At 47.0% G+C, this 12,836-nt stretch overlaps 1 protein-coding gene across 1 annotated transcript in view; it reads left to right on the forward strand.

Annotated features, from left to right (window-relative positions):
* The first annotated feature begins 336 nt into the window (after window positions 1-336).
* The window catches only part of ENTREP1 (endosomal transmembrane epsin interactor 1), a 126,494-nt gene continuing 113,994 nt past the window's right edge, over window positions 337-12,836 (forward strand). The window contains exon 1 of the mRNA XM_062207069.1: window positions 337-412. The gene's annotated coding sequence lies outside the window, so the exon portion shown is untranslated. The remainder of the gene's footprint in view (window positions 413-12,836) is intronic.

A 12,836-nucleotide genomic window follows, 5' to 3' on the forward strand; every position in this document is an offset into this window, starting at 1 on the left:
GAAAGAGATTACATTCAAATTTTTATTATAGTATATTGTTATAATCTGTTTTGTTATTGTTAATATCTTACTAGCCTAATTTATAAATTAATAAATTCTGGCATAGGTAAGTTTGTACAGGAAAAAAATATAAGATTCAATACTATCCAAACTTTCAGATATCCACAGGGGTTTTGGGGTCTACCCTACATATGGATTAGGGGTTACTGGTGTGCGTCCCTCTTCTAGGAGAAATGTTCCAAACAAGCTCCCTACCTCCACCCGAGTTCATCTGGGTTGTTTTGCCAATTCCAGCTTTCAGATTCTTGAAGATAGACTACAGAGAACATGGGAGATGGAGAATCATCAGAGAGATCTGTATTCAAACAGAAGGCTTTGACTGGAGGAGGAATACATTGCATCCAGTGAACAGGTAGGTGCTCATCCTCCTTGGGGTCTTCGGGAGGTGAATGATCTTTTATATATACACTAAATATATGTTACCGGAGAATGGCAGGATTCTTGTCTTCACGCAAGAAAGAATTCAGGCGTGAGACAGAGAGTAGTGGAGGTAAAATAGCAAGGTTTATTAGGGAAGGGACATCTGTAAGGACGGATGGGCACCTCTCCAGACAGGACCTGAGGGAGAGTGCCCAGTCGCCTGGACTAGGTGGGGTAAGGAGCAAGGTTACATGGTTGAGTGGAGAGATTATACCTGGGCAGGCCAGGTGGGCGGCTCAGCAGAGAGGCAGGGGGCTGAGCACGCAGTCCGGTTGAGGCCGGGGGTTTTTAAGGAGATGGGTCTTTGTCTTCACACATCTCCTCCTGAAACAAAGGATTTTATGGATGTAGATATTAAGAAGCTCCTATCTGAGTTTTCCCCTGAAGGTATCAGACAGGAGCAAGCCTAGCTGGCGCCATCCTGGGTTCAGAGGAAGGGTGAGCAGGACTCCCTAGAGTATCAGGATCCAGAGCAGGGTGTTTGAAATGCAGATGCTGGGCTGTGTCTGGGAGATTGTGGAAGATTGCCTGGCAGAAGGGGCGGGGACCCCACCTGGCAGGTTATTGGGTAGAAGGGGCAGGGCAGGATGCGAATACTGGGCTGCCCCTCAAACGCTATCGGGATGACTTTGAGATGCAGATGCACATGCTGGACCTAGATGTCTTTTCTTTAGGTCTTTGTCACACACACATAAGCTCATATCTGACTTCCTACCTAATATATATATATATGTATATATATACACACATATAATATGTAATATAGAAATAATATAACTATTATAGAATATACTATTATATATATTTAATACTAAAACTCATTGGAAATGGGAACACATCGACATTGTCTTTAGGACCCCATTGATGATGTTCTAGGGGAAAAATTTTTTTTTAAGGATTTATTTACTTATTAGAGTTATACAGAGAGAGGAGAGGCAGAGAGAAAGAGAGAGGTCTTCCATCGGATGGTTCACTCCCCAGATGGCCACAACGTTCAGAGCTGTGTGGATCCGAAGCCAGGAGCCAGGAGCCTCCTCCTGGTCTCCTGTGTGGGTGCAGGGGCCCAAGGACTTGGGCCATCTTCCACTGCTTTCCCAGGCCACAGCAGAGAGCTGGATTGGAAGAGGAGCAGCTGGGTCTCGAACTGGTGCCCATATGGGATGCCAGCACTGCAGGCCAGGGCATTAACCTACTGCACCACAGTGCTGCCCCGGGGAAAATTCTTGATAACTAAAGGGCCTGTTCCAAGGAGGGCTCCAGAACAAAAGGTGTGCAACCTCCCAGGTTTACAATTCAGACCAGCAGCAACCCAGTGTGCAGTGGTGGTTGGAGATCTGGTAAACCAGCACAACCCTAATGGCAGCTGTCCAGAAAGGGGCCTGTAGACACCAGCAGGCTGCTTCCTGAAGAGTCGTCTGTGGACTGTCACCAGGGAGAGCAGTGTCCTGCAGAGGGTGGGCGTGAGCGGATCTGGTTCTGAAGGAACTGGCCAGGACGCAGCAAGGAGAAAACTGACCTCTGAGGGTCGTTGCCAATGACCCAGTAGGCAGAGCTGTGGGAGGAAGCTGTGTTGAGCCATTGTCCCTTGTCTAGGTGAAATGAGCCATCAGTGCCCCCGGCACTCAGTGCACACATGGCTTCTCCACTGGTTTTCTTGGTGGGTGCTTGCTGTGTCTGAGGAGCACTGCCTCAGCTGTTTCCCTGGGTCCTGACAGGTTTTCCAGGGAGAAATCGAGGCTCTTCTTGGGGGCAAAGAGCCTCCTAGAAGGGCTGGTGTCTCACTGTTAACACTGCCAGAAGAGAGGAGCCGGTCCCCACAAAGGCCTGGAGCTTTGCTGAGAAGGCAGGAGACCTGTCCTAGACCGTCAGCAGATAGGAGGCAGGCCGGGTCCTGGGGTGACGGGATCCTGCCATGGCCCCTGTCCTGAGAAGGCTCCCCGTGACCTGCTTCCTCCTTGGCTTTGGCCTGATAGTATGGCATGGGAGCACTAACCTCCTGCCGGGATTCTGTAGCATGGCCTGGGGCGCACTCTTGATTCCATGGCCCAAAGGACAAGATCCTTGTCTGTTGGAGACCTTGGAAGAAAGGACATTCAGGGCCCTGCGGAAGGCCTGGGTGGTTGAGAGGATCACTGGAGAATCCCTGGCATGGTGGGTGCCCGTCGGCAGGATGGGGAGCGGGGGGCCGGAGGCATGGCTGGACGGTGGATCTACGGGCTCCTCCAAGGTCAGAGATGGTTTTTGTTCTGTTTGTGTCTTTGCATGGGCTGCGGTAAGGCACTAGAAGAACAAGAAATACCCAGAGAAACAGAACCAGCAGGTTGTGTATCTAGAAAAAGATTTACATGTACATGTACCTGATTGTGTGTAGGTGTTACAATATTGTCAATTCCATTTTTATTTCCAATGGGATTTCAACTGTATTTGAATCTTTTTTCATTTTTAAGGCTTTTCTCATTAAAAATTAATTTTGCTTTGGGTGTGTATAGAGATCAGGTAAAACATGTTTTATTTCCACCCTGCTTTTTAAATCTCATTTAATATACTTAGTTATAAAACCAGCTCATTTTGCATTCCCTAAACTCATGACTGCAATAGCATAATACTGTGGTGTTTAGTTTACGTAAAAAAAGGAGTAGTGGTCTCCTGGCTTTGGCACTGTCCTCAGATGCTGTTCCACCCTAGCGAGGGTTCCATCCTTCCGAGTTTGAGTCTGTGCGGGAAGGATGACTGGGGAGACTCTAACTGAAATGAAGGAGCCTGGGAGAGGTGGGTTGTGTCTTGAGAGCAGACCTGTCTCTGAGAGTAAGGGGGGAGGGGAATGGAAGGACTCAGCCCCCCCCCCCCAAGAGAGAAGATGGGGGAGGCGGGGCCGGGCAGGAACAGCCCAGCTCCCCCTTCCCTGTTCCCACTGCACTCTCTTTCTTTGCCTCTTGAGTCACCTGCTCTCTAGCCACTGCCACTCTGAAACAATTCCATTAGGGACTACAGAAGTACAGATGGGCCAGCGCAGGACCCGTGGGAAAGAGAACGCTGAACACCCGTGGGAAGCACTGCTCCGCCTCAGTAGACGCCCGGGAAAGGGGAGTGACAGCGAGATGACTTTGGAAGGATGCCAGACGGGAGGAGCATTCTGAAAGCTTTCTCAGCGACGGCACCTTTGAGTTAAAATGATGCGTATTATTCTCTGAGCAACACTGACATGCAAATGAGTCAAACTTCAGGTTTTCTAAAAGATCTAAGCAATGTTTTATACCAATGAAGACGCAAGCGCTTTGAACTTAGAGTGGAGGCCAGAACATGAAAGTAACTGATGTAGTTTCTACCCCAAAGCAGGTTCCCTTGTGGCCCCTACCTTGCTGGGGCAGCCCACAGAGGTTGTGAGCTCTGATTCTGGGGTCAGAACATGTATTGCTCAACCCCTAGCTCCATCAGTTAGAAGCTGTAAAGCCTTGGGCAAGGTTAAGTCTCAGTTTTCAAGTCAAATGTTTTAAGTCTCAGTTTTCTCATTAATCAATAGGGGTATAAAACTATAACTTGTGTCATAAGTTTTTTGTGGCACTTTAATAGGATGGTATACATAAAATTACACCAGTAGCTGGTACAAAATAAATGCTCAATAAAAGTAGCTAGTATCATCATCGGCACTGCGGAAGGCTTCCCCATACCCATTTAGAAACCATAGTGCCCGGTGGCTTAGATTGTCTTTTTTTTTCCTCCGAATGATGACCTACTTTATTCTGTTTAACTATTTTTAATTTGTCCCTCTGTTCCTTTTCCCACAGCCACTACCCTAGTTTAGGCGGTTGCGAATGCTCTAATCCTACATGGAACAAGTAGGCAGAATCATGTTTCTAACGTAGATCTGATGTCTCTCTCCTGTTTAAAAAAAACAGCAGAGCAGACATTTGGGTTCTGCCATGGTTAAGCTGTCGCTTGGGAAGCCCACGTCCCCCATCAGAGTGCCTGTGTTTGAGTCCTGGCTCTGCTTCTGATCCAGCTCTCTGCTAATGTACACTCTGGGAGACAGCAGATAATGTCTCAAATACTTGGGTCCCTGCCACTCAATGGGAGACCTGGATGGGGTTCTAAGGCTCCTGGCTCAGCCTGGCCAATAGGTATTGTGGCACATTTGGGGAGTGAACCAACATATGAAAGTTCTCTTTGTATTTGTCTCTGTCTCTCTCTGTCTATGTGTGTCTCTACGGTTTAAATAAATAAAAATACGTAACTAAACATTTTTTGAAGATTTATTTATTTGAAAGGCAGAGTCTTAGAGAGAAAGGGAGGGAGAAAGAGAGAGAGAGAGAGAGAGAGATCTTCCACTCAGTGATTCATTCCCGAATGGCCCTAGTGTTCAGTGCTGGGCTGCACTGAAGCCAGGAGCCAGGGACTCCTTCCACGTCTCCTGCTTGGGTAGCAGGGATTCACATTACTGCACCATGGTCTGCTACCTTGCCAGCTGCATTAGCAAGAAGCGAGAGCAGCTAGGACTTGTACCTGCTCTCTGACAGACGACCCCATGTCCCACGCAGTGGTTTAACCTGCTGCATTGCAACACCTGCCCCAATAACTAAAAATATTTTTAAAATACTGAAGACTGGGGCCAGCACCATAGAATCCTCTGCCTGCGGTGCCGGCATCCCATAGGGGCGCCGGTTCTAGTCCCGGCTGCCCCTCTTCCAGTCCAGCTCTCTGCTGTGGCTTGGGAAAGCAGTGGAGGATGGCCCAAGTGCTTGGGCCCTGCACCTGCATGGGAGAGGAAAAAAAAATACTGAAGACTTACCTAGGACCAAATTTAATGGTTTACCAAGGCATTCAAGGTGCTGTGCACTCTGTCCCTATAGCATAGCACCTCATGGGCTCCAGTCCTCCACCCCTCTTTGTACCTATGTCCTTTGCTCTGTGACCCAAAGGGTCAGAATATGTATTTGAATGCATATTCTGATATAGTTTGAGTATTATTTTGCCCCAGAACTCATGCAGGAATTTGGCCCCCAAATCATATTAATGATACTAAGAGGCTACAGACATAACCCAGTTAGGGTGTTTGGGGTGGGCCCTTTGAGAAGTGAGGGGATTGCGTTATGCTGTTAGGTTGGAGTCCATGATTACATCCTGGCTGCTTTTTAAGGAGAGAAACCACGGAGAGACAGAGACAGACACCACAGGCATCCTCCCCATCTCTTGCCACCTCTGGACCCTGCCTGCAATAGTACCATCGTCGGAGGCTGCATCACAGGGCCCACCTGATGCTGGACTGGGAACCTCCAGAACCTGGAGCCACAAGAAGTCTCTTCTCCTTATAAAGTAGCCTGCCTTAGGCATTTTGTTACAGTAGCCAAAAGCTGACTAATACAGCTAAGTAATATATTTGGGATTGGCCAAATACAAAACTTGCTCTCCTGCAACATCCCATGAGAGGGAGTCCCCTAGGCTAACCTGCTGGCCCAGTGCAGAAGGGGAGATGTAGGGCAGAAATGCTCTAAGCTGCATGAAAAATAATAAAAGAGGTGCGTTGGTGGCTGGTGCTATGGCATAGTAGGTTAAGCCTCTGCCTGTGTCGCCTGCATCCCATATGGGTGCTGGTTTGAGTCCTGTCTGCTTCCCTTCCTATCTAACTCTCTACTGGTAGTCTGGGAAAGCAGTGGGAGATGGCCCCAGTGCTTGGGCCTCTGCACCCCTGTGGGAGATAGGGAAGACGCTCCTGCCTCCTGGCTTTGGATCAGCCCAGCCTTGGACATTGTGGCCGTTTGGGGAGTGAACCAGCTGTTAGAAGACTTCTCTCTCTGTCTCTGCCTCTCTATAACTGCCTTTCAAATAAATAAATCTAAAAAACAGGGCAGGGGGGAGAGAAGAAAAGCTATGCATGGATTTCAAAATTTTTTACACCAAAATGAACTTGTAATTCCATTTTCCATTAACTTTCTGAAATAACCTCATACACTGCTGAAGTATTAGTTGGGAAAATGGAGTGAATGGAGATGTAAATGAAGAAGCGCTGACTGTTATCACCAGAGTCAAAACTTAGCGATTTTCTACTTCCTGCCCAGTGTAGACCTCAGCAGTGACTCTTCTAATGGAAACTGGAGAACAGTAGTAAGCCAAGTGGAGAAAAGCTGCTAACGCCCAGATCCTAAGCCAGGAAAAGACAGGCTAACGTTAGCGTACAATAGGCTAATGTTAGCATACAATGATTCTCAAAAGCATAGAATTATGGTCCTCATGCCAAAATATAAAATAATTACGTGTTGAGGATTTTGTCCAGCATATGCCTAAATGAAATGAGGGAATCAGGAAGAGGTTAGAATGGACTTAAAAAGCTTTTGAGGAATGAGGTAATGTAAGCAAATTAATTAAAGAGCATTGAGATAAGAACCGAGTTAAATATAAAACTGGCTATCTTCCTACAGGATAGTAAATGGTAACCTTCATATATTTCTTTTCCACTAGACAGAAATTATTTAGATCTCTGCCCAATAAAAATGTAAACATTTCCATGTCATTTTACTGAGTCTAGGAACTTCAATCAATAATTTTAGCTCTAAATAGTCATTATGAGTCATTATGATTCATTATTACACCAACTATTTTGTAGGTCATTAGAAAGATTAATTCTCTAAATTTGGATTATGGCAGGAAGGCATGTTAAATCAATTAAAACTATTTGTTGGGTGCTTCTGTGTACAGATAAGCACAGTTTGCACTAAGGTATTATTTGGATTTCAGAAATTCACAGTGTACACTCTTTCATTTGCATGATTCTTTAGGGTTTATGATGAAATTTTCTGAATGGGTAGTTAGATCTGTTCTTCGTAATAGCCCTGCACAACAAGAATGGCAAGTGTGGCTATGTCCATTTCTAACTAATCCTCCCCTTAGTCCTGTAACTTGCTCAGGGTCCTTCAGTTAATAAATCACACAGACAGTTTAGGGTCAAAACAGTTTCTTGCTTCTGATCCCAGTGTTCTTTTCTTTCCTTCTTGAGGATTTTTCAAAGTAATTTTTTGAAAATGTATGATTTTCCACATAGAATCTTTTTAAAGCACTTTAGAGGGAGGTCTGCAAACTGGCAGGACCCAGATGACCAATCTATAACTCACCAATGTGTTCTGTGTGTCCCGCATGGGGACAGGATGAAGCCGGGACCTGGGAACTTAATCCAGGTCTCCCGTGTGGGTGACAGGAAGCCGAGTACTGGAGTCATCACTGGTGACCCCCAGGGTCTGCATGAGTAGGAAGCCGGAGTGAGGATCGAGAGCCTGGGAATGAACGCGGATACTCTGAAGTGGGCTGTGGACATCTTCAGTGGTGTTGTAACTGCTTGGCTAAGCGGCTGCTCCACTCCTACAGAGGTCTGGAGTAAGAAACAGCGATTGGAGGTTGGTGGTGGGTACAGATGGTCCTCCATACCCTGGGCTCTGCATCTGCAGATGCAACCAGCTGTAGTTCAAAAAAAAATTAAGATTTATTTATTTTACTTAAAAGGCAGAGTTACAGAGAGAGGGAGAGACATAGAAAGAGAAAGAAAAAGGGATCTTCTCTCCACTAGTTCACTCCCCAAATGGCCACAGTGGCCAAGCTGGGGCAGGGAAGACAAGAGCCAGGAGCCAGGAGCTTCACTGAGGTCTCCCACATGGCTGTCAGGAACTCAAGTGCACGGGCCGTCCTCTGCTGCTTTCCCAGGGGTATTACCAGGTTGCTGGGTCAGAAGTGGGGCAGCTGGGACTAGAACCAGTGCCCATGTGGGATGCTGGCATTGCCAATGGCAGGTTAACCCACTATGCCACAATGCCTGCTCCCAAAATTAAATATATATATATATATAATATTGTAAATTAAAAAACGAATGCCTTGTAACAACTATTTACATAGCATTTACTTTGTATTAGGTATTATGAGTACTTTGGAGATGACTTAAAGTCTATAGGAGGGTTTGCATATGTTATCTGGAATCAGTATGTCATTTTTTGTAATGAACTTGAACTTTTAGAGATCTGGGTTTGCTTGGGGGCTCCTGGAGTCAGTCCCCCATGGGTACTGAGGGATGAATATATTTTTTGTGTGTAGTTTCCAAAATTATTTCCCAAAGCTGTGCTGAACAAGGACCCAGTGGGATTTCTGCCTGCCTCATGAGCAGTGCTGAGATTGGTAGGATAGATCTGGGGCAAATAAGGTATGAATTTCTCTAAAGCAATATCAGGTTGTCGAGTCCCTTACCTGGTTAGATGACAGCCCGGCTTGGATCTGCACCTGTATCCCCCTTTTAGCCCATGTTCATTACCATCTCATAAATTAGTCAGCATTATCCATGAATAGGTATGCAAAAAAGCCAACTCTGCAGTCTGCACTTGGACTCACTGGCCTGAAAGGGGCCTCATCAAAGGATGGCCACGTGCACTGCGTGGGATGAGAGGAGGGACAGCATCCATCGCGAGGTGCTGTCCCTCCTCATCGCTTTCTTATTTACAGTACACATGGTCACTCCAACAGAGGACGGTCTTGCAAGAGAGCCTTTGAGGCTGGGGCGGAGCCAGGCGCCCCATCCTCAGATCCGAGCCAATGCTGGCAGCTCTGCAGATCCCGCTGCAGTTCCCCAGGGGGCCTCTGACAGCCCTAAGTTTCCCAAGCTTCCTGGGCCTTGCGCTCTTCATCTGCAAAGCAAGGAGAGCAGTGGCTCCTCCAGCAGAGCAGAATTAAATCAGTCAATGGAAGTAACTGGCCTGGGGCATGCACTCCAAACCTAGAGTTTCCTGGCTTATGCAAATCAAACACGACTTGAGAAGGCCAGCCATCTCCCCTGCTTCTCGGCACAGCAGGAACAACTAGCCCAGACCACAAAGCCTGCAAGGCAACGCCTGCTGACCCATCCACTCAGCACTGTGACCACGCCCACCAGGTCCTGGCGTTGAGTGGAGCCAGCTGGCCCCGACACCCCAAGACTCCATCAGGGGGAAGCCCTCCCAAAATCCCAGCTGGACTTTATAACTTCAAACATTCGAGGGTTCAGATTTAGACTTCTGGATATTGATACGAATGTGCAGCTAAGACCTCAAAACACCTCAATTTCTGCTTTTTTTTTTTTTTAAACCTTCTTTCAAATCTTCCGTGGTTGGAGTACCCTTATCTAAGCTCAGGTTGAAGTCTGATTCCCATTGTAAGGTACTAAGTGGAACCAGCTGGGCCTGCAGGAGGCCATGCAGGCTCCGCCTCCCTGACCGGATTAACAGGTTCAGCGGTTATCACGAGGGGTCTCTGCTTCTATAGAAGCCACCTTGCTTCTGTCTCTGCAGCCCCCTTAGTACCTGTTGCCTGGGACGCCCTGGGACTCTGCAGAGCCCCAGCAGAGCCCCAGCAGCAAGACGTAGCCTCTCAGGCTCGGACCTCCCAGCCTCCAGACCGGTGAGCAACTACAACTTCAGCCCTCTTAAATGATCCCCTCTGTGGTATTCAGGGACAGCAACGGAGAGTATTCCAGGACAAAAAGAATGAAAAGAGCTCAAAGCCCAGAAGGAAAGTAGGCAAAAGATAACATTGCTTCTTTCTCTCTCTCTCTCTCTCTTTTCTTTTAAAGATTTTATTTATTTATTTATTGGAGAGGCAGAGAGAGGTCTTCCATCTGCTGGTTTGCTCCTCAAATGGTCGCAGCTGAGCCGATCTGAAGCCAGGAGCCAGGAGCCAGGAGCTTTCTCCAGGTCTCCCACATGGGCGCAGGGGCCAAAGACTTGGGCCATCTTCCACTGCTTCCCCAGGCCATCAGCGGAGAGCTGGATGGGAAGAGGAGCTGCTGGGAGATGAGTGGCACCCATATGGGATGTCAGTGCCCAGGCAGATGTTTAGCCAAAATTGGGGCTGGCGCTGTGGCATAGTGGGTAAAGCTGCCACCTGCAGTGCTGACATCCCATATGCATACGGGTTCAAGTCCTGGCTGCTCCACTACCGATCCAGCTCTCTGCTATTGCCTGGGAAAGCAGTGGAAGACGGCCCAAGTCCTTGGGCCCCTGCACTCGCGTGGCAGACCTGGAAGAAGCTTCTGGCTCCTGGCTTCAGATCGCACAGCTGCGGCCATTGCAGCCAATTGGAGAGTGAACCAGCGGATGGAAGACCTCTCTCTCTCTCTCTCTCTCTCTCTCTCTCTGCCTCTCCTTCTCTCTCTATGTTGGGTTAAGCACTGTTTGAGACACCTGCCTGCTATGTCAGAGTGCATGAGTTTGAGTGCTGCCTCCATTTCTGATCAGTCTGATGGGCACCCTGGGATGCCCTGGCACCCATGTGGATGATCCCGATGGAGTTCCTGGCTCCTGTTCTTAGGCTGGCCCAGCTCAAGCGTTTGGGGAGTGAACCAGCAAATATCTTTCTCTCTGTCACTCTGCCTTTTATTTAAAATAAATAAAAATGAGGCCGACGCTGCGGCTCACTTGGCTATTCCTTCGCCTGCAGCGCCAGCATCCCAGGTTCTAGTCCCGATTGGGGCGCCGGATTCTGTCCCGGTTGCCCCTCTTCCAGGCCAGCTCTCTGCTGTGGCCTGGGAGTGCAGTGGAGGATGGCCCAAGTACTTGGGCCCTGCACCCGCATGGGAGACCAGAAGGAAGCACCTGGCTCCCGGCTTCGGATCGGTGCAGTGCGCTGGCCTCAGTGCGCCCGCCATAGCAGCCATTTGGGGGGTGAACCAACGGAAAAAGGAAGACCTTTCTCTCTGTCTCTCTCACTAACTCTGCCTGTCAAAAAAAATTAAAAATAAAATAAATAAAAATGAACATTAAAATAAATTATTATTTAAAAGGGTAAAATAGCTGGTATAAAAAATTCAACTCAACCAATAGAAACATGAAATAAGACGACGTGAAATATTATTTTTTTTACCTGAAGGAAGGATGTGGAGAAAGAACCCTGGAGCCTTAGGTTTTGTAGTTGAAGTATAAATTGGTACAGTTTTTCTTCAGGATAACAAATCAACATAGCAATGCACACCAAAACCCTTTAAAATATGTTTGCTTTTGATCCACGATTCCATTTCAAGAATTTATCACAAGAAATTAATAAATGTATAGAAATGTCATCAGGGTATTTTATGAGTCAAAACAGACATAACCTAAATGTTCAATAATATTTATTTTAGGCAAATTATGGTAGAGTTGGTGAAATATTAAGATATCCATTTGGTCATTCAACAAGCACTTAATGAGCACCTCGTTTGCACCAAATACTGTTGTAAAATCCAGAGGTGATCTCTTTTCTCATGAAGCTTACATTTTAGAGATTGGACAGAAAATAAATGGATAAATAATTTTTAAGGTTGAGCCATGTAAGTTCCAAGATGAAGTAATTAGGAACTACTGAAGGTGGGTGAGTCATGTGGAGCTGTAAATACCAGGGAGATGGTTCAAAGTCACTAGGTAGGCAGGTTTGCATTTCTTGGCATGAAAAATATTACAAATCCTATTTTTTCATAAAGTCATATGGTAGGAGCTGGCACTGTGGCATAGTGGGTAAAGCTGCCGTTTTGAGTTCCAGCTGTCCCACTTCTGATCTCTCTCTCTCTGCTATGGCTTGGGAGAGCAGTAGAAGATGGCCCAACTCCTTGAGCCCCTGCACCTGTGTGGGAGACCTGGAGGAAGCTCCTGGCTCCTGGCTTTGGGTGGGCTCAGCTTCAGCCATTTTGGGGGTAAACCAGCAGATGGAAGACCTCAAGGCCTGCCTCTCCCTTCTCTCCTTCTCTCTCCCTCTCTCCTTCTCTCCCTCTCTGTAACTCTGCCTTTCAAATAAATAATAAATCTTTTTTTAAAAAAGTCATAATAGTAAGGTAAGGTGGAGGGGAGAGTGTACATTGATATCAGAAACACATCTGAAGGGAATAGTGATGTTTAGGTTGCATTCCATACCTGCTGTTAACAGAATAACTGGATCAACAACAGAGTTAAGTTACTGATTGTGAAACTATAAAGGCAGGGCTTGTGAGGTTCCGGTGGGCTTGGTTTCTTTTTGTTTGTTTTCTACATTTCAGGGAGCCACTCCATCTCTCATGATCCCAACGTGGTTGCCACTAACTCCTGTAGGTACCTGTGTCCTCATTGTCCAAGGTGAAGCAGAAATTCATTTCAGCATCCCAGAAAGACTTGAACTTCACTCTGATAGCATTGGGTTGGGTCTCATGAGTATTTCTGAACAAATTCCTTGGCCGGACAATGATGATTAGCTTAAGCCATTGAAGACCCAGCCATGGAAATTTGTGGGAATTTTGCCTGAGGGAAGTGGGGAGAATCCTGGGTAGCAGGTAACAGTTGACAAGCAGAAACCAAAAAATGAACAGTACGTCTCTGATTTGGATCATGGAGTTACCGGTGCTTTGTGCCTTC

Source organism: Lepus europaeus, chromosome 12 (genome assembly GCF_033115175.1).
Source record: "Lepus europaeus isolate LE1 chromosome 12, mLepTim1.pri, whole genome shotgun sequence".
NCBI lineage: Eukaryota > Metazoa > Chordata > Mammalia > Lagomorpha > Leporidae > Lepus > Lepus europaeus.